This window comes from Gopherus flavomarginatus, chromosome 18 (assembly GCF_025201925.1).
Source record: "Gopherus flavomarginatus isolate rGopFla2 chromosome 18, rGopFla2.mat.asm, whole genome shotgun sequence".
In the NCBI taxonomy this organism is placed as follows: Eukaryota; Metazoa; Chordata; order Testudines; family Testudinidae; genus Gopherus; species Gopherus flavomarginatus.
Window position 1 is genome coordinate 25841918 of NC_066634.1, and position 22193 is coordinate 25864110.

The window sequence follows — 22193 nt, forward strand, 5'->3', positions numbered from 1 at the left end:
TAGAGTTTGCCGTTTATAAATAGCTTGTTTTACTCCACTCTCCATACAAATTAAAAACATGCAATTGCTTTAAGAACAGATAAATCAAAAAAAAGATTACAACGTTAGACCTTGTTGATTCTAATGAGGATTGTTGATTGAAGGTGCTCGTTGTACTTTATCTTCAAGGACTTGGAGACAGTAGTGTCTTGTAATTTTACATATTCTGACCATTGGATGTGGAAGTGAATTTACAAGTTACAGCACAGAGTGCTAAGAACCAAATCCTAAATATTTAATTCTTTGTTAACTATAGCCGAAAAATAAAGGAGAAAGAAAACAGAAACTGGGGAAGATGATCTATTAGTGAATCTCCTTCTCAGCGCTTCCTTTATAGCTTTGTGCCGACCACATGACATGCAGCTCTCTTCCATAGTGCAGACTGCTGCTGCCCATCAGTCTTCACTTTTTTAGTGGACTCAAGATGGACTCTCAAATAGAGCACATTGCTGTAGTCTAACCTTGAGGTTACAAGGATGCAGTTAATATAGCAAGGGCCTTGCCCAGAACGAATGGTCACAGTTGTATCACCACACAGAGATGGAAAGAGAGCTCTTGGCAATGGCTGATACCTGAGTATCCAAGAGTAGCCCCTGATGTAGTAAGACTCCTAAACTCTGAACCTGTTTAGTGATGCCACACTCTTGCAATCAGAGTTGCTGATGTAAGGCCTGATCCAAAGTCCATTGAAATCAGTGGAAGTCTTTCTATTGACTGCCATAGGCTTTGGTTCAAGCCTGTAATCCTTTACAAGTTTTTCTGGTTGTTTCCCACAGCTAACCAGCATTTGCTCAGTCTTCTCTGGATTTTGCACCAGCAAGATAGCCCTTATCCAATGAAGGCAAAGGCACTGGTGAAACCGAAAGTTACATTTGGCTCATTAAGTGCATGTTTTCTGTCCTTTTCAACAGGCAAAGCACAACACACTACTGCCTGCAAGTGCTACAGCCCTGTATGTTTAAAAGATACCCAGGATTCTCCTCTTTATCCTGAAGGATCTTGAATGGGGGCCATACACTATGAAATTAATGGGGCCATACACGATGATCTAGCGGCAGTAGTAGTTACAGTACTTTGGAGTTTAGGTGATGTTATATAAATTTTACAGCAAGCCTTAGAAGCCAATGTCACAAAACCTTTCTAAAAGTTAACTTGCTATTACTGAATCTGTACTTCCTCAGAGATTAGCAGCAATGAATTCAGCTGGAGAAGTACAGCCTGTAGGTCATTATTAATTTCAGAAAACTGAATTACATTGTTGTTGAAAAATAATAAGCAGGAATTTATAAAGGTGTGGCTATGGCAGAAAGTCCAATTCCTATTTTTATCTTGTGGTAGTGAGCAGATATGATGCTACCATTATGGAGTTAATAGGCATTTATCTGCATACTACACAAAATGGCACCAAATTCTAAGGTGAGTGAAACATGCTACTTATTGCTTGGAGGATGCTTTTTGGTTATGCTCCTTAGAGGTGCAGAGTAGAGCTGGTCAAAAATATTTTATTGAAGCAGTTTTCCATTGGAAAAATGCCATTTGGGACAACTGAACAGTTTTTTGTAAACTCATATCGATTTTGGCAGAATTTTTGTTTAGGGAAGAAAATAAAAATCATTTTGGAAATGACAAAACGTTCCATTTCAACATTTTTTAAACAGAAGCTTTTGATTTTTAATTTCAAAACTTCTTTTAGAAATGTATTTTATGTAAACAAAATTTTCAAGAATAAAAAATAGTCAAAATCAAAAAGAAACAGTTTGAATTTGTCAAAACAAAATGTTTGATTGACCTGAAATGAATTTTGTGTTCTAAATTTTGTTTCACAAAACATTTGAAATTTGGACTTTTGTCCTGAGTTAGGATGAACGTTTTTTCAGAATCTCAAAAATGTTTTGCTGGATGGATAATGTGTTTTCTGGCCACTTGTTGTGCTGAACAACCTTACTTCTGTTCCCTCTAGTGACCTGAGATTGCTCATCACTGTGCAGTATCAGGCCCTTCATTAGGAATGAATGACTAGCAAAGCTGATTCCTCCAGACCTAGGTCCTCAGATGGTGGTGTGCATTTTACTTTAGATGATGCTGTGCATTTTGACAAATTTCTGTTAAGCTTGCGTAGCATTATACAAAGTCGTTGCCATCTGTATGTTATTCTATATGCTACGACGTGATATGCGCATTTAATTGTAAGCACTGACCACAATCGCAGTTTTGCTTTTGCTCTTATGACAATGGATTGTTGGCTTATTTGCGTAATTCGTGGAATTGCTCTGCTCCAAAAACAAGCGCTCCCATCACACTAGTAACTACAGTGTTATGCCAGTAAGCAGTAGCTCAATACAAATTTACATTACTCTATACTTCAATGACTCTATTTGAATCAATGCCTTACTGTTTTTAATATTTAGTGAGAGCTGCGTGTTGATTTTTTTTAACTGTGTATCTGTATCTGTGTGGCAGGGTGGCATACGAAAACTACTACAAAGTTTTCTATAAAGAAGAGGGGTGCGATCAAATAAGTTTGTGAACCACTGCTCTAGATAACTGCATATTGACAATTACTCCCCAGCAATATGGAATAAAGAGGTTGCAATTGCTGGCTTAACCACTCAGCTGAGAAGTCTCCTGGTATCGGACAGTCCTCATGTGGCACAAGACTGGTGCATGCCATTTCTCTCACAGCATCCAGGGTAGGAAGTGTAGGCAGAACTGTGTTCCAGGGAGCCTTAGCTGGTGCAGAGTCAATTCAGGCACCATTATAAACTGCTGCAAATTATAGCAGTGTCAAGTCACTCTAACTTGGTTGAGGGCTGAGCCAGCCTGATGACTGGTGGGGGACAAGGGTGACCTTTATTAGCTTAGCCAATCCCTTGGATCAAATGTATTGTGTCTTACCATGGAAACAATCTCAAGTTCAGATATATAGCTGGTTCCATTGAATTCATTAGTGGAGGTTACAGCTGGAAATTAGGGACATTTTGTTTTATTATGTTTCCCTTAATTTGATCGGATTGGATAATGTGTCCAAGGAAAAATTATGACCATTAGAAGATAACAGCAGTTTGCTGTGCATTTTGGACCAGAGTACAATAAACGTTATATATGTACAGAGTCAATAATCCTTGATGATACCTGGCCGTGAAAGGAGTTACCAGACTCCAAAGAGGATAGTAAACATTACTGTCAAGCAAGGTCACAAAACAGAAGAATTTGTGCCATCTATGCAGTTCTTTTGAGAGTTCCAGTGGCAAGGCCGCACTAACATACTCCAGGATTTCATTTGTTTTTGCAAAACTGTCTTGGCCAAAGGCTCTCTATGGTCAGGAGCTGGGTAGCACACTGCAATCATTTGTGACTGTGGTCAACCTTGGTGAAAGCTGCCAGGCCTTATCCAAACAGGAGAAACTGGATATTGTCCATGTGATACTGAAGTATATATGTACAAAGTAACACAACTCCAAAACTGGGCAGAAATCAAATAACCCCAACCTGCCATTATCCAAGGGCACCAAAAATACTGGCATATTCCATGATAAGCCACACTGTTATGTCATGCCTTCCCCAAGATTCATCCATATTCTATATACAGGAAGCTGCAGCTGAATAACAGTGTCATTTTATCTCCAGCCTCCAGGAGAATCTGGTATCAGGAGTTAGGCTTTGTGATTATGAAATGTGCTTAATAGTTAATTTATAGCTTTTGAGTCAGCTGTGGCAATTTTCCTTATTTTATATGCTCATTAATTAGTGGCATCTGTAAATAAGATAGTGTCCAAACTAAAACTATATTCTATCACTATATGTAACCATCTGTCTGTCTTAAGACATTTCTAAGTAGCCTGTCATTAAGATATGAAACTAACCACTGCTTAAATAATTGTGATAGTAGTGAAAGTGCATGTAGAATCATAGATTATCAGGGTACAGGAGGTATCTAGTCTAACCCCCTGCTCAAAGCAGGACCAATCCCCAGATGGATTTTTATCCCAGTTCCCCAAATGGCCCCTTCAAAGATTGAACTCACAACCCTAGGTTTAGCAGGCCAATGCTCAAACCACTGAGCTGTTCCTCTCTCATATAGATCAATGCAGCAGCTATTGTGTGCTTAGCACTAATTAATGCAGCACTTCACCCATTAGAAAGGGCAGTGTTGGCTAGGACACCTGTTTGTTACTACTTCTCTTCCAAAAGTACCCTGGTGGGATCTATAACCTGGACAGCACCTGCTAGGGACAAGCCAGAAGCATTTGGATTGAACAACTCATCTAAAGAACAGATAAGGGCTTTGTGGGGCTGAGCTGTAGATATTAAAGAGATGAGTGACAGGCCACACACCAAACTGAGCCCAGGCATTTTGAAGGATCTCTTCTGATACACAAACTTCTACCAAGTCCAAAGCTTGATCTGGCCTGATGTGCCCTATATCCCACCATGTCTTTTGTGGGGATCTCAGTAGGACTGGAAGTTTTGATTTGCCTCCAGCTGTCTACAGATATCCTGATTTTGAGTGTTCACGTGGTAAATGCATTCTATTCTGACACGCGGAAGCCTCTATGCGATTTCAAAACAGCAGCTGGCCCAGCAGATGTAGTCAGATCCCACTGTGCGTTCAAGAGGTTATTGGCCTAGGTGCAGATCAGGGTAGAATGGACCTTGGGTTGTGTCGCAGGCAAAGAGGTAAAAGGAGGAGAGGACTCAGCCAGTTGTGCTGAGCAGGAGGAGAAGAATCTGATGTGGGTAGAAGGAATCAGGTGGTGAAATGGATTTGTATAAGACTGAAAGATGAGACGCTAAGACCAAAGATTGCCTTAGAAGGGATGATGCAGGAAAAGAAGTATATTAGCATTTCTACATTTTGAGGTTTGCTCCATGCAGATTTTACCCCTCATTGTTTGGTGGATAATATTCTGAAGGCTTGAGATGAGTTGTTAAAAGGGCTTCCCCTCTATTTGGGTTGTCAGCATGGTTTGAATACAGGTCCGTCAGCACAGACTCTAGCACTTTCAGTAAAAGAGGAACTCTTATTTGGTAGCAGTGGAAGGCTGCTTCCTCTAGTGGACCAGACAACAGAGGGGAATGTGGCACCTATGCTGCCAGTGTGTTACATTTACTGTAACCTTGCTTACATTCCCTTCAATAGTACAAAGTATGTCACTCTGCATGTCCCTTCTTTGAAATGAATGCTGCATTAAATCCACGCCCACCGGGTAGGCACAGAGTTAGACAGCATTGCCAATCCCAGGGCTTTTCATGCTTTAATTAACTATTTAAATTGTTTCGGAAGTGGGGGCAGACTGTCTCATAGGAAGAAATTTGGTGTTGGAAGGCTGAGAGATCTCCTGGCATTGTGGATCCAGGAGTTTTTCATAGTGTGTGCAACACTTAAACTGATTTTTATTTGTTCAGGCTTTTTCTACTAGTAAACTGAGATGCAGTGAAGCATCAAACAGTGGAATTTGAGAGCTGACAGCAGGCCTGAGCCAAGGTGAGGTAAGGAGATGACAGAGGTAGGTCAAACCTACAACTAAAAACTAGCTGTATTTCAATGGAGCCTGTCAAGGTGTGTGCCACAATCTCTGTTGTGTATCCTCTACAGAGTGGAATTCTGAATTCTATTAACAATGGCTCAATATCCCACTGTACATCTTGCTATTAGATATTGCTCTGCCTTTTATATTAATCTTTTTCTAGTGATGCCAATAGAAATAGAAGGTGATTTAAACAAATAGTCTCAATTTAATTCTCAATATTCAAGGATTGCTTTAAAAAAAATGATACCCGTAAGAATTGTTAGAATAAGCTGGGGAATAGCCTCCATATTCTAAACATCTAGGCTTATTTTTTTAAATTTAATCCACAATAATGTTTACATTTCTTGATGGCCACACATGTTCATGCAGGACCTTCTGTGCTGCTGTGAAGGGTTCACAAGATAGGTGAGACCTTATTCTCTGAGTTGTGTATTTCACTGGTGATGTTGCTAAACGAGAAATGAAACAGAGCCATATTGACATGCAATCCATGATTCTAACTATGGTGTTGCCATACTAAGAAGACTTCATAACTGGTAAATAGTCTCCTGAGCCCTCTTAATTCTACAAAACAGCAGAAAGCACAGCTTTCAGTTCATCTAGGAAGTTGCCCCTTGATTCAGCAAAATAGGTTGTGGGGAAGGGCAGCAAAGCTGATCTACATCATCAGCTTTCATCCAATAAGGCATTTTCCTTTGTGTTTTATTCAAGAGAGTGAAGGAAGCATTTTGCATCAGGTTTGATGTGATAAGACTATTATGTCTGGCAGTTTTTCCATATTGTGATCATTTATAAAGAAACATAAAATGTAGGTTCGTACAGATTTAATTGGAAGCATGCTAGACAGGTAACACTTCATCTAATTTCCCCCATACCCCTACCCTATGACATAGTCAACTTTTCCCATCTGTCAGAGTCTGTCTGAATGTATCATCCTTTCACCAATCTCTCATTAATTTTCTCCTTGTAGAATTGTGACTTGGCTGCTAGCTGGAAAATTAACTTTCCTGGGTGTTGCTAACACACACTGTCTGGGTTTCCTAACTTGGTTGCTGACTGATCACTTAGGTACTTGTATGCTTCCTAAACATTATCTCTCTTTTAATTTTCTGATATTTTTTTCTGGCTTTGCTAATTCCCCTTTTGTAATCACCAGCAATGCTGAAATTGAATGCCCTTATGACAGATCCTATCATTGTGGGAGCATATCATATCAAATAAAAGTACATCTACAAGAACCAGTTTAGGACTAGCAGCTTTAGAGAGTAAATCAATTTGTATCATTTCCTTATTTTCCACATATTACATGCAAATATCTACATTACGGAAACAGCATAGTTAAGATTCTAAAAGCATGTAAGCGAGGCAATCCAGAGGTCTGGTTCCTGCAGCAACCGTAATTCAGCCATTTTGTGCTTATGTAGTATTTTTCTCACTGCATATGGTATTAACTTTAATGCCTCCTCCCTCTCTGGCAGCATGAAATCGATAATTTCCTTGCTTTTGTATATAAAAAATTATATGTTGTTTTTTAAAAAGTGAGCTATAATGGGGAAAGATGCCATTGTGTATTATATGTCTGCATGTGCATAGTTAGAAACACTCAGTGTTGAATGAGACTTCTTATTATAAATGACATTTCTATTTCAAACGTTGCAGTATCTGGCATTGTGTGCTCCAGAGGTTGCAGCATACTACAGAGTGCACAAAATTGGAAGTCAGAGGCACTAAGGCACTGCAGAAAGACTGCTAAGTCTGCGAGACTCTTTCTGTACCATCTTAAAAATAGGACAGGTCTTCCACCCTCATGACAACCCCACACATGGGAATATCATTGGTTAGATATTACTGTGGAAGGAGCGATAGGAAAAAAATGAAAATGAGAGAGAGCATCAGGCCTAGAATTATGCTGTTTTAAAAATGGGTAATTAATATACATATACCTATGCGGCAATTTTTTCACTGATTGTTGGCACCTGAACCAAGCCCACTCACTTCCACAGTAATCAACAAAATACATGATTAGAGTAATTTTTAAAAAATTACAGCAGTTTATTCTTTTTTGCTTTCCTATAATTAACTTACAATTTTTCAGGGATGAATAACATATATTCTTAGCATTTTGGATACATTTAAATGTCAGATTTCAAGAGCACACTGAAGGAAATCCAGAGGAGAAAAATGCTATCTGAATAATTGATTTGTTTTTGCAAAACTTTGGAAGCTATGGCAGGAGTTACAGTTAGCTCAGACTTTCAATCTCAGTTCTGACTTTCCCTCCTTCCATGGGTTTAAATCAGAGGGGAAACACTGCACAGATGCAGATATTTTCTAACATATCTGTTACTTTTATAATTATGAAAAACAGAGTAATATTTAGCTATCATAATGTAGGGTAGGATGTGCTATTCAAAACAATAGCATTCTGAAGATACAGTTCTTAAAAAGGATAAAAGTGAGCTGGTAATATGGCTCAGAGATTTAGATAGCAGCAAGTTTTAGATCTTAATGAAAGAGAGTTGCTTTGAGAAGTTAGTTTTTCTTGGCTGAGCCTGTGTTCATTGGTGGATCAATTGCTTTATTGACAGAATTTGGTTTTGTTTGCTGAAGCTGACAGACATGTTGCTAACATCAGATGTTGCTATGGGCACCATCAAACAAAAGTCAATACCTGGCAGTCAGTAGTGGGTATCAAAGGAAGAATATGAGAAAAAGTTAGATAAATTAAAAAAAGAAATTGAGAAGGACTCTGACTCACTTGTAGGCTGTAGACTCTATAACACAATAAAAATAATACATAATAATAAGACTTTGTACTTAGCATGGCATCTTTTTGCTAAAGATCTCAAAGCCTCTTCCTAGACTTTGTCCATATAATTAGCCCCAATTTACAGATGAGGAAGCAGAGTCGCAGAGAGGTCAAGTGACTTGTCCAAGGTGTTAGAAAGCTCAAAAGCTTGTCTCTCTCACCAAGAGAAGTTGATCCAGTTCAAGATATTTCCTCACCCACCTTATCTCTCCAATATTCTGGAGCCAACATGGTTACAACAACACTGCATTGTCCAAGATATGACTGTCTGCCGTATCCGATGAGGATGTCACCACATCACTTGTGTTCCCGTGTGTCTGTTTAATCCAATCTGTGAGGAGCAAGCTCATGAACAGATGTCACACACAAGCGTGCAGGCTCCAACTGGAGTCCCAGTGCTCACCTATGCCTGTCACTTCACTACTCATCCATTGCCACAAGACTTTCTTTCTATGATACATGAATGCCTGTGCACTGTTTTTTACATGACGAGACCATTGCATGGAGGCAATATCATTCTGTCAGCTGCGGAAGTAAAACACCAGTGCGGGAAGGGTCATGATGACTGGGACCTGGATTAGCTGCAGTGGATAATCATTGAAGCCTTTGTGTTTTGTCAAGTCTTACGTATTCCATGCAACATTTCTCCTCACCATGAGTGTTCCTCCATGGCTGCCCTCATTCAGTTGAAGCCGGTGTCCCAGTTTGTGTGTGCACTGCCACATATGGGCAGCTACTTGGAGCCACAGATGAGCGCTGGGTGTGAAGTGAGGACCAATGAAAGAGAACCACTCAAGAGTGCGAATGCTCTGACTTTCAGAGGTATTACCTGTCCTTCTACATCCTGTATACCCCACTTGTCCAAGGTAACACCTGTGCAAAAGGCAAACGCAAGGGCTATGCACCACTTACCTATTTCATGCTTAGTGAGTTACAATTCAGTCCTGCAAAGTGCTGTGCACCTTCATCTCATACTGGGCCTTAGATTCAGAAATAGCACCCTGGTCTCCTGGCCCCACACCAACAGGTTTCACTACCTTCCACACCACCTGATTTTAGAATTGCTCCTCAGACTTGGCCTTTTCCTGGTTTTCAAGACTGTTACTCCAAGAATCTCATCCACACCCACATTGGGTATCAAAGAATATATTTCCCTGCTACAGTTCTGGCCCCTCATTTCAATAAAACCTCATCTTGTCAGCGGACCTCAGAGAAGCCATGTACTGTACATTATGCATATCAAATTTTTGATTGAACCATCAAAGTCAAATAGAGTATCTTCTCTTCCTGACTTTGGACACCTCAGTTTCTTTTGCATGAATAATATAAAGCAGCCATCCTGGGACTAGAATCCTGCTGACATTGTAGCTTTAGAAATGGGTTAGTAAAAGCCTACAAGTTTGATACTTTCTGCTTTGATGGTGTCTTTGAAGTCTTTGAAGAAGTGTAGCACACACTCCAATGTCTCATTCCAGTGCAGGACTCAGACAGCTCCAATTCAAAACCTCCCCACTTTTCCCTTATTAGCCTGGTTATTAAATCGTTTATTTATTTTTAAAGTCTCTGAAGCAATTTTGCATTGTCTGTTTGCTGAGTAGACCAGCTAAACCTGTGCGTGGGATTAGCTCTGTCCTTCAGTCCCTGCTGAGAATAGGAAATCCTGGGCAAGAATCAGTCTCTCTCTTATGTCTTTGGGAATACTTTTGAATTCAGGAAGATAAAGAATTTGCCGTGCTAGCTAACAAAACACAACCAGTTAAAGAATAAACAGCCCTCAATGTGAGCTTCATAGACTCTAATATCCGAGATTTCAGCACTACAGCAAAATGTTTCCCTCCGTCGAGTGTGGAAGGTAAAGTAGCTAATTGTAATTCATGCTATATCCTAAGCAGGAAAAGACTTCCTGCTGTCCCAAATATTGCTGAATTAGATGTTAAGGGTATATGAGTCAGAATATTTCCCACTCTTTACTGAGCTGCATCTATCAAATTTATGTCACCTAGGTGTCAGGGATGTGTTTGCACAGCCATTTGTCTAACTTGTGCACACATTTCTCAAGATGAAACAGCTCAAAAGTATCCTCCTCTATGTTAGATTGAAAGGGCCAAATCCCATGTTGACACACACCCTTTGCTGCCTCATTGAAGTCAGTGGACTTGCTGAATCAATTGACAATGCAGAATTTGGCTCAATCTGTGCAATATACTGCACAGGAGTTTTGCATTTCAACAATAATGTTTCATTCACTAGGCCAGGGGTGGCCAACCTGTGGCTCCGGAGCCACGTGTGGCTCTTCAGAAGTTAATATGCAGCTCCTTGTAGAGGCATCAACTCTGGGGCTGGAGCTACAGGCGACACCTTTCCAATGTGCCAGGGGGTGCTCACTTTCAACCCCTGGCTCTGCCACAGGCTCTGCCCCTGCTCCATCCCTTCCCACCCCATTCCCTGAGCCTACCGTGCCCTCGCTCCTCCCCCATCCCATCCAGAGCCTCCTCCACGGCATGACACAGCTGATCGAGAGGTGTGGGGAGGGAGGAGGAGACACTGACTGGCAGGGCTGCCGGTGGATGGGAGGCACTGGGAGTGGGGGGAGCTAATGGGGGGCTGCTGACGTATTACTGTGGCTCTTTGGCATTGTACATTGGTAAATTCTGGCTCCTTCTCAGGCTCAGGGTGGCCCCCCCTGCTCTAGGCAGAGAGATGGAGGGTGACCAAATGACCTTTACAATGTTAACATGTCTAGCAGCAGACTGCTTGAGGAAAGCTAAGTGTAAGATACATATTTTACTTGTACTTGAACAATTGTATACCAGAAATCTGCATGCTCTAGGGATGTAGTAGTCTAGGCGGGGACACTGGCCTCTGTGAAGGAAGAAGACAGTAGTCTGAAAATCAAAGATCAGCATCATTTCCTCTAAAAGGAAGATAAAGTTCTTACAGTAGTGTATTTGCCTCAGATTCACTGTAAATATCCCAGAATTTCTTCTGTGGAAAGTTGTTATTGTGGAATTCGTGATACAGACAAATGTAAAGGAATTCAAATGCAAATGTTTAAATCCTCAACACAGCAAGCTTATTTAAAAAAATAAAATAAAAAAATAACCAAAAACAAACCCCAAAACACTTGGAAGTGAAATAGGGCTGAAAGATTGTTTTATATTTTCAGTTAGGGTCTAGACATGGATTATCTGATTGCCATAGAAATAAGTTTTTATAGGTACTGCTGAACTACTAGAAACAGAAGCTGTTTCTCTACCCTGCAACATGTGCAATCCTTTACACCTGTGCCATGAGGGTATCAAAGATAATGAAACCAAAATGGTAGCATCTTGAGAATCAGGGCTAGACTCTGCCTTCAAACAGAGTTTGCCCATTAACTTCAGTGGGAGTTAGGTCTACTTCTGTCTCCCAGGGCAGAATATGGCCCTTAGCTAAGACTCTGGAGGGACATATGATTGGGATTATAGCCAAGTTGATTATGCTTATTCTGTTGTTAATAATGCTTTGCTTTATAAATTGTTTTCCCAGAGTAGATGGGGAAGAACCTTCCATCTGAACAAAGTTGGCATTAAAAGCTTCTTTGTTTTTTCTTAAGCAAAGTTTATTTTTTTAATATCCTCTGTGAGAGAGTCGGCAGTGAGCATTGCCTCCCTTTCAAGTGTTTTGCATTTCAGTAGGTTTCTCCAGAAGTATCTTGAAATATTGAGGGAGAGACAGGGTAGAGTAAACTTACTCAAAGTCCAGGAAGTCATTGTCAGAGGGAGAAGCTGATAACAGGCAATTAGAAATTTTATACATCATGTGCTATCTTGTCATAGCATCTATAAATCTAGTACCACAGTTTATAGTGGCAGATATGAGAATTATTTAAACATAACTGAAACCTGACAAACATGATTCAGTTAAATGTATATCCTTCATCTGATTAGTGCTCTGGCCAGAGACTGACTATGGAGGGAGGGTTTGCTTGGTGGTTTGAGCAAACCCAGAGTTGTGAATTCAATCCTTGAAAGGGCCATTTAGGGAACTGGGGTTAAAAAAAAGTCTGTCTGGGGATTGGTCCTGCTTTGAGCAGGGAGTTGGATTAGATGACCTTCTGTGGTCCCTTCCGACCCTGATATTCTATGATTGGCAGCTCAGTAAATACTAACACTTTTAGGCATAAATTCCAAAAGAAAATTTGAGACTTACTGCAATTCTGATAATTTTCCTTTATTTCCTGTTTGTAAAACATATTAATAAATGTGATCAAGTTATCATCTTTCAACACAAAATACAAGCACAGGATCCACTGAAGGAAATTGACCAGAATGACTTGTCACCACAATCTTAATGGCTTTGGTTTGATAAGGGAGCAGCATTTCCACAGAATGTGTTCACTGAGTAACTTAAAGGGAGGCCTGCAAGAAAAAACTTGGTGCTGCAGTGAATGGTGGTGGTGACTCAGTAGGGGGCAGATCCTGCTCCCATTGACATCAGCAAGTTGGTATGGGGGGGGGCTGTGCAGTTGAAGGCATGAGACTCTGTCTGGAGAGACATGAAACCCAAGTCCTGACTGTTTGTGGTCATTAAAGTTCCAAATGAACTCTCTGTAAGAGTTGAGCCAGTAGTTCCCAGTGCCCTGTCCAGTTCAGAGTTATTTACTTATTCTCCTGAATTACTGTCTAGAGTTGTTCATCCCATAGTGATTGTATTTTGGACTGTACACTCTGTGGGGCAGGGACTTTATCTTCATATGTTTTGGTAAAGGGCTGGGCACACTGCGGGCACACTGCAGTCGAAATAATAGCAAGAATAATTATTTCAGTTATGAAGAAGGTATTTTCTGGGCAAACAAAAATAAATGTGTGTGTGTGTATGAGAGAGAGAGAGAGAGAGAGAGAGAATGAACACATAAGTTAAGGCCAAATTCAGCCTGGTATAAATAAGTGCAACTACACTTAGGTTAATGGTGGTAAACCAATGTTGAGGTTCTGCTGCAATGTATGAATTTGTTTTGTTGCAAGGTGTTCTGGAATTCTTTGGGAAGAATGGATATATATCTGTAACATATTATTGTAATATGTGGATTTTATTATTTAATATTGTAAGGGACATTTCCTAAAATTAGCTGACTTGCATGAAAATATTTATGTTCTTGGCTATTATATGTAGTCGCACCACTTGGGCTTAGTTAATAAGACTTGAGGTGCAGGAGAGGTAATAATTCACCTTCCCCCCTTCACCCTCCAGTACCAAACTGTGAAGGGTTTAATCTAGATGTAAAGCAGTGAGCATTGTGGGGTTGCAGTTCATTTTATATAAAATTGCCCCTTCTGTTCTAAAGGGAATTACAGTTTTACATATTGATTTAGTATTTTTCATAATGTATGTTAGCTGATAGTTTAATTTCACATAATTGACTGCAACATATTTTATAAACAGTGTTTCCATGACATAACAGTCAACTTGGCTTTCATGAAGGAAAGTAAAACACCCTGATAAATTATAAGCAACATGAATGACTGACTGAATGAGGCAGAACTGTAAAAGGTCTGGTGGTGATATATAATTTTTGTACATCCAGATTCAATATTCTGAGATGTTTAACAATTGTAGGCACATTAAACTTTATGGCAAATATTAAATATCCGTATCAGAAAGGAGTCATACAGAAAGGAAAATTATGACCCTTGACTCACCTTATAGTCCTGTATACATAGAGAAAGTTGTTTTTATAGCACTTTAAATTAGTAAGATTATAGCACCACTAAACACTTCTCATAAAGTTTTATCCAGACCTTGCTCATAAGATGGTTTCAGTTTAAGCAACAAGTTCCAATTTGCAGAGTAGTGAGGAGTCATTTAATTAAATGTTTTCACAGTCTTGTGAAATATAATGTAACCAAACTACTTCAACACCCCCTCCCCAAAAAAAAACAAACAAACCACTCCTATCCACACAACTCCTGGACGCTGAAGAGGCGAACACCTGGGTCTTGACTCCACACAGAGGGAAGTGGGTTTTTTACTAGTGTCCCAAAATAGCCCTTCCCCAACAAGTGTCCCAGGAGGAGGTTGTGGGCAGAGGGAGTTCCTGGTCCCCTGTCTTCAGTGGAGGCATAGCACCAGGGACTTTGGGGGACTCCCTGGCATGGATCCTTCGGGTTTGGGAATGGGGCCAGTAGTCTGTTCTGTGGGGAGATAAATCCTGCCCACCCTATTGAGCAAGTGGGTAGGAGCTCCATCAGAGTACCTTTGCAGAAGAAGGTGGGGCTCTTCTGGGGGGATCCTCACTGAGCTAAGAGCAGGAGAGGGATTCTGCTGGGGGACCCTAACTGAGGGGGAAGGTGACCCACATTATTCATTTTTATTTCAACTGAGTTGTAGAAAAATGTCTGGACTTTTTTTCCAGTATTGTTTCATTCCCAATGTAACCCTTCTGCCTGGTGGAGTTGGAAGCAAAAAGGGGCAAGTTCAATATCTAGGGCAGTGGTCCCCAACGCAGTGCCCGTGGGTACCATGGCGCCCGCCGGGGCATTTATGTGTGCCCGCCTAGTGCCCAGCAGGGGAGAGAAGCTGCGGCCCTGCCCCTGCCGGGGACAGAGAACTCCGGGGCTGCAGACTATGGGCGTCCATGTTCTCGGTCCCTGGCAGGTGCATGGCTGCGGCTTAAGCCGAAGAGAAGCCGTGGCCCCGTGCCTGCCAGGGATAGAGAACTCTGGGGCTGCAGGCTTCATTCTGTGTTAAAGTAAGAATAATAAATATATTTGTGCCAGCAGTTCAACAATGTTTTTCTGTTTTAAAATAAATAAGATGAAAACTGTTTATGATATTTATTTTGTAAAAACTCCTTGACTTTTCTTACAGGTGGATAAAAAAGAGCAAATTCACATGGTAAGGTGAAAGAGTAATTGCTGAATAATTTAATTAATACCTTTTACATGTAAAATTGCCATTTTATCTTATGGATTCATGTATTATGTAATATTAAATATGATGTTTTTCATATTATTTAAGGTACAAATACAAAATAAGCCTTGAAAAATTGTTGGTGCCTGCCACACTCTTCTGAAAACATGAATGTGCTACTGGCCACAGAAAGGTTGGGGACCACTGATCTAGGGGTTCCTCTTAACAATACAAAACAGAACTGGCTTGAGCCCAAACCCAGTAGTCTGGGAAAACTTTACACCACGCCTGGGCACCTCTAAGAGTCAGTACTTCCCCATGCGCAAGTAGTGAGTCGGTGTATAGCAAAAGAGAACTTTCATTGAAAGGGAAAGGGAACCAAAGCATTAGTTTGGAACACCACCACACCCACATTCAAAAGATTGTGACCATAAGCAAACGCAGCCCCACAATGTGTTCAGTCGTGTTCTTTGCTTCAGTTTCACACCTTGCAGTGTGAAAGTCTGACAAACAAATGTTTGTTTGACACATTGCTCCCCTCTCCCTCCACTGCATCCCACTCATAGTTGGCTGTCCTTGGTTAGCGAAAACCCAGAGTTGAGAGGTATGTTCACGGGTTCACCTCCCATCCCTGAGGGGGCATCAACCAATATCTCTGCTGCTGTTTCTGCAATTGGCTCACAGCTGCCACTGTATCTCTGCCACTACTGGCAGCTGCTGCTTGCTGCTCCCATGACATCACATTCTGAAATTCTGTCACTTAACCCAGCTCTTAGTGATTTCCACTGTCACCAGTTTCAGCAGGTAGTGGGGAGCTTTACAGCAAGTGTAATTTCTGTATTTGCTGTCAGCGTTATCATTAAACACTGGAGAGGAACAAGTCAAATGGTGTCTAGGTCTGTTTAAACAACACGCACAGCACCTAATAGGAACACCTAACCCCAACCACAGTCATCTTCACTGAGATTTGGCATCTGTGATCCCAGTTTAGCAAGTGAGATTATATTTAGGGTGACCCCTCAATCAGGGCATGCTACGCACAGTTCTGATGCCCTGTACTCACACAATAAGGATAACAACATTTAATCACCCCTGCATTCAAATACTAGAATGATTTGTAACCCCAAACCAGCCAAAATGGATCATTTTGGCAAGGCAGCTTCATCGTGATACACGCCTAGGCAGAGTAGGTGTGTCTATGCAAACACAGTCTGCTCCTAAAATGTTTCCACCCAGTGTGGCACTAGATGTCAGGGGAGAGCTCATTGAGACCTTGCTAACATTTGTTAGTGTATTTAGGTCAAGGTGTAATAAGGCTTATGAGACGTTGACAAAAACTAGTTTGAGTGACCATAAGAAACTGGAAATCAGCTTGGAATTTAGCCCAGGTTTGTGTGAATCTGTAACACTAGAAAGATCACATTTCAATGGCAGAGCCTAGAAACCTGCCACAGAATCGCCAGCCCCAAGTATAACAATCTGTGTTGGGTTCTGCTTCTTTCCCTTCTGGTTTTTTTGAGCCTTTGGGGACACATTTTCAAGCTTTTCTCTGCAACTATAAGAATTAAAAACAGGCTTTTTAAAAAATAGGAAAACTAAGATCTCGTAATTACATGACTGCACGAACTGGAACTTTAAGAGAAACACCAAATATTATGAGACATAAAATAAAATAATGAGAGTTAGCAATGTTGCTTCTGGTACTGGTCACAATAACAGTTAAGAAAATAATATATTAAACTGTCATATGGGCAAAATCTGTTTTCTTTCTTGAACTTTGTGTTGAAGGAAAATAGAATGGATCGTGTTAGAATTGCATGTAAACTAAGGATTGAAGTAGATTGCTTGTTTCACAACAACAACAACAAAGCAGCTTTAGAGCTTTGTTTTATCTGATGGAATGTTGTTGTTTTTTTAAATCTACATTTGTGCTTTTCACCTTCTTAAACCCATACAATTTCCAGAAATTATTTTTCACGCTAGGAATAATTTGAACAACAGATTCTGTTACTGCTGTGGGGAGCTGTGAAGCAGTGAAGCAGAGGTATTTTTAACAGTGCTATTTCCTTCACTCTGCTATTACTGTTTTATTCATTTCAGCAAATTATACAATCAGTGTCCAAAAAGTACATTCTTCTAAAGTTCACTTTCCTTTCATTTAGGGCTGTGATGCAAAAAGAATATTATTCTATCAGATTTATATCTCCCCAACATTTTTTTTCCTGTCAAATGGCGAATGTTCAGTTTTGGTTGGTCTCACATCAGTTGTACTTCTTTACAAGTATTAATTTATGGGAAATGTGTCATTGCCTCTTCTATGTATCATGCTTTCCTAGATACTGTTGAGTGTCAATCAGCATTAATTATTTGAGAGAGATTCTGGTTCTGCTATCCTATGCTTAATCATATATCTATCTGGGATGGGAAGTCTCTCTTTCTCTCTCATACTTTATGCTCCTCCCTCTCTCTCACTCTGTCTTAATCTTCATTTTTCAGTTTTTGCAGGGATTCTACTGAAAAAATGCTCTGTCACCAGGCCCTGTACAGGTATGTCTGTTCTGCACACTAACTCCAGGCTCTGACTCAGGTTCCATACTCACATAAATCAGTCTGATGCAGGTCAGCTAACATGCAGGACTTGGTCCTAGGATCCTGCCAAGGGTGCATAGTCAGAGCCCATGTCCCACTGTGACTTGAGTAGGGTGACCAGGTATCCAATTTTCAACCGGAACACCCAGTCGAAAAGGGACCCTGGCAGCTCCCATCAGCACCATCAACTGGGCTGTTAAAAGTCTGGTCAATGGTGCTGCCGGGCTAAGGCAGGCTAGTCCCTACCTGTTCTGGTACCGTGCTATGACCCAGAAGCGGCCAGCGGGTCTGGATCCTAGGTAGGGGGCCACAGGACTCCATGTGCTTCCCCCACCCTGAGCACACGCTCTGCAACCCATTGCTCAGTTTCTAGCCAATGGGAGCTGAGGGAGTGGTGCCTGCGGGTGAGAGCAGTGCACAGAGCTGCCTGCGTGCCTTTGCCTAGGGCCAGACCTGCTGCTGGTCATTTCCAGGGCGCAGTGCAGTCTGTGGTGCCAGGACAGGCAAGAAACCTGCCTTAGCCCCCCCACTGCGCAGCTGACTGGGAGCCACCACAGGTAAGCCTATGCCCCAGCTCCAAGCCCCAACCTGCTACCCCAGCCCTGAGCGCCCCCCAAACCCAGAGCCCCCTTCTGCACCCCAAACCCTTCATCCCTGGCCCCAGCCCAGAGCCCATACCTCTCCCACACCCCAACCTCCTGCCCCAGCCCAGAGCCCCCTCCCACACCCTGAACCCTTCATCCCCGGCCCCACCCCAGAGCCCTCACCCCCTCCTACATGCCACCCCTCTGCTTCAATCCGCAGCCCCCTTCCGCACTCCAAATCCCTTGGACCAGCCTGGAGCCGCCTCCTGCACCGCAAACCCTTTATTGCTGGCCCCAGCCCAGGGTCCACAACCCAACCCCTGCCTCAATCCGCAGCACTCTCGCTCACTCTGAATCTCTCAGCCCCACCCCACAGCCTGGAGCCCCCTCCTGCACCCCAAATACCTCATTCTCAGCCCGACCCCAGAGCTTGCACCCCCAGCCACCCCCCAACCTCCTGCCCCAGCGCAGTGAAAATGAGTGAGGGTGCAGGAGAGTGAGCCATCAAGGGAGGGGGAATTTAGTGAGCGGGGGTGGGGCCTCGGGGAACGGGGTGGGGCTAGGGTGTTCGGTTTTGTACAATTAGAAAGTTCAACCCTAGACTCGGGTCCAAGCCCTATCATTTTGCAATGTGGCTGCAGCTCAAGCCATAGACCTGAGTCAGAAGGTCTGCATAGAGCGATATGAACGCATTAGCATGACTGTGAGACCCAGGTCCAGCAATTGTAAACCCAGGTTTCTAGTGCAGTATGGATGCTCACATGTGGTTCCCTTAGACTTGGGTTTACAGTGCAGTGTATGCTAAAAAGTCACACTTGGGATCATGCTAATTTTCTCTAGCTCCAGGGGTTTCATTGAGGGTGCCCTATTCCAGTTCCCAGGAATTGCATTCCAAGTATAGTTTCTGCATCTTCACTGAGTCAAACTGGCTTGGTGTCTCACTGATGGTAGTTTTGGTCACCTCTGAGGTAGCCTGAACTCATAGGAACAAAGGGATTGACATACTTAATCAGACTTACTGATACGATATCCTGTCACCAAGATGACCAGTTACAGGTTCTTCATAGGAAGGTGCAAGAAGCCCCGCACAGGCAGTTTTTATAGCATAACCAGGACAGGGAGCCAATGGAGTGGATACAGCTTTGGTATGATTTACCATGGCTTCCAGGCCCCACACAGGAGGTGGGCTGCTGTTGTATTAGCTAGAATTTTTGATGGTCCGTGGCAGATGTAGGTAGGTGGATTATAGTTGTTAGGTGCTCATCTGAGAGCTAGGAACTACTGAAGACCCTGTGTTGCTTTTCAGAAACACCAAAACATTCCCATTGCAGGAACATTCTGATGTTTCCGAAAAAAGATACTTCAGACTTTCAGTTTCACAAAAAGTAATTTTTTTTAAATTTTTGTCCCAATTTGAGATGAACAGTTTTGCAAGAACTCAACATTTTTCACAGAACTGGAAGTCCATTTCCTGGCCAGCTCCTTGCCAGCTCTAGCCATAACTCCTCCAAGATGCAACCAAGGTAGCAATCGGGGTACTAATTTATGTTCCTTGCAGTTAAAAATATTTGTAAAGCACTGTTCTTCTTGTGAAATGTCTCAGAGAAAAACTGTCTATACTTGCACTTTTAAAGTATTGGGAAAAGGAAGTGCATTTTCAGTCCTTTATGCCTCCTGCATTAAAATCTCCCATGTCAAGAGATAAAAACATTCCTCAAAAATCAATACAGCCAGCCCCTGAAACCATGGTAACTAGATTTGCCAGACGCATTTGCTCTGAAGCCCAGTCTTGGCAATAGCAGTATAGGGTTAAAGAGAGCAATCTGAGTGGGATTATTTTGATAGATTAACTCAGGTTGCTCTCTCTGTATTGGGCTCCAGATACCTTAATATATTAATGTTTGTAATAAGCTTGGAGATTTTGGGGTGGAAGTGCTACCGAAATGCAAATAATTCTTTTTTTTGTTATTATTTATTGAAACCCAACATAAGTTAAATAGCCTGTATGGAAATTCAGGTCTTTGTTTTCCATTGTTGTGAACACTCGTAAGAGATTTATTATAAAGCACTATAGCATTTTGATGTTTATGATAATTTGTTGTAAAGAATTGCAGGTGAAAAGGAGTCTCATGCTGTCTGGAGATGGTAGAACATTGCCTTTAACTTGTTAAATAGAACATTTACTAAGGAAGCCTGAGGGCTTTGGTTCTATTCCCTCCTTCACACCTTCCATGTTCATTCATTTCATTATGAGCATGTACAATATGTCAGTTTAATAAGGTGCTTTCTGTGTGTGTGTATACAGTGTAATGCTAGGGGCTTGATTGTGTAAGGTGCTCAGTGCCCTGAGTTTTGTAGATTGTAGAGAACTACTGCTACAATCCTGGTGAAATCAAACAAGTAGATTAGATAATAGACTTTATTAAACCACAATAGTGGGTGTATAAAGTGCAGGGACTTGGCTGTGAATGAGTTTTGCATTGTTGCAGTTTATAATAGATTTTATAGTTTAAAAAATCCTCCTAATTGCTAATATTTGGCTAACTCTGTGTGCGTAGACAGACAGTGAACCTAAGAATACCATGTATCACTGTGCTTACTTAGAAGTAGACTTACCTCCAGACAGTCCAGCACAGAGAACTGCTCTGGCTCTAGATAAAATGTCAAACTAAAGCCCCATCTCTCTGTCTCATTATATGGATATTGTGAAATTTCAGGCCATTTTTCAAAATTTAAGAGACACTCTGACACTCAGCATTTTCTCTTAACAAAACCACAGATTAATTTAATTCAATCTTGTTGGTGGTAAATGAGCACAAAAGTAACTACAATGGCCACACTGTCCCACCTGCTAATTGTTAATTTAAAGTGTAATCCTACAAACTTCTACAAACTGTAATGGGAGTTTTGTTTGCTCAGACACTTGGGTACTATGACCCATATATGTAAATGGGTACATACATGCATTATAAGATCTGAATGCTGTCAATGTGATTACAGATATTCATGATGGGATGGACCAGTGGCTGTGTAGCACCATTGTAGAGATCATAATGGTTTCCTGGTATCAGCAAAGAGAAAGCTGGACTGGTGGACTAAGCTATATAATGTACCTGTCGTTATGGTATGAGTGTGTCATAGTCTATGGACTTTTCACTTTAGGCTTCGGGGATCACACAGCTTTTTCACAGCTGGCATGTCTAGATGTCTTTTAAACAACTCACATCACCAGTTGCCTTTCTTGCTGTGTTTTGATTTTGCTTTCTGTCATTAAAATAGTATTGGGGATCTGATGGAAGCTGACAAAAGTTAGGAAATCCCAGGACTGCTTTCTGTCCTTCACTCCAGTAAATATTATGGAATCTCATTCCATTTTTCAAATCTAGTAAGCCCAGCCTTCTACATTTATCTCCTCACCAGTACTGTTGCTAGACTCAATGAGCTTGCAGAGGTGGACACCATACAGACTTAAAATACGAGAAAAGGCTGTTCAGAAAGGGACCTGATCCAAAGACCATTAAAATCACTAGAAAGACTCCCATTAAATTCAATAGACTTTGGATCAGGCCCAAAGTTAGAGACTATGTCCAGTCTACTAAATTTTGTGGGGAAAGAAACCTGCCAAAGGATTAGTAAGAGGTAGCACTTATTCCAGAATAGCTTAACAAAAGCTAAACTTTTTTGTTAATAGTGGGAAAAAATCCATCAGAAACCACCAAAAACTTATTTTGGTCATGCTCTTTAGCTCTC

At 41.4% G+C, this 22193-nt stretch overlaps 1 protein-coding gene across 4 annotated transcripts in view; it reads left to right on the plus strand.

Moving 5' to 3' along the window:
• LOC127037045 (leucine-rich repeat and fibronectin type III domain-containing protein 1-like protein) overlaps positions 1-22193 on the plus strand; it is a 235209-nt gene that overhangs the window by 169328 nt on the left and 43688 nt on the right. The gene's annotated exons all lie outside the window — the stretch shown is intronic.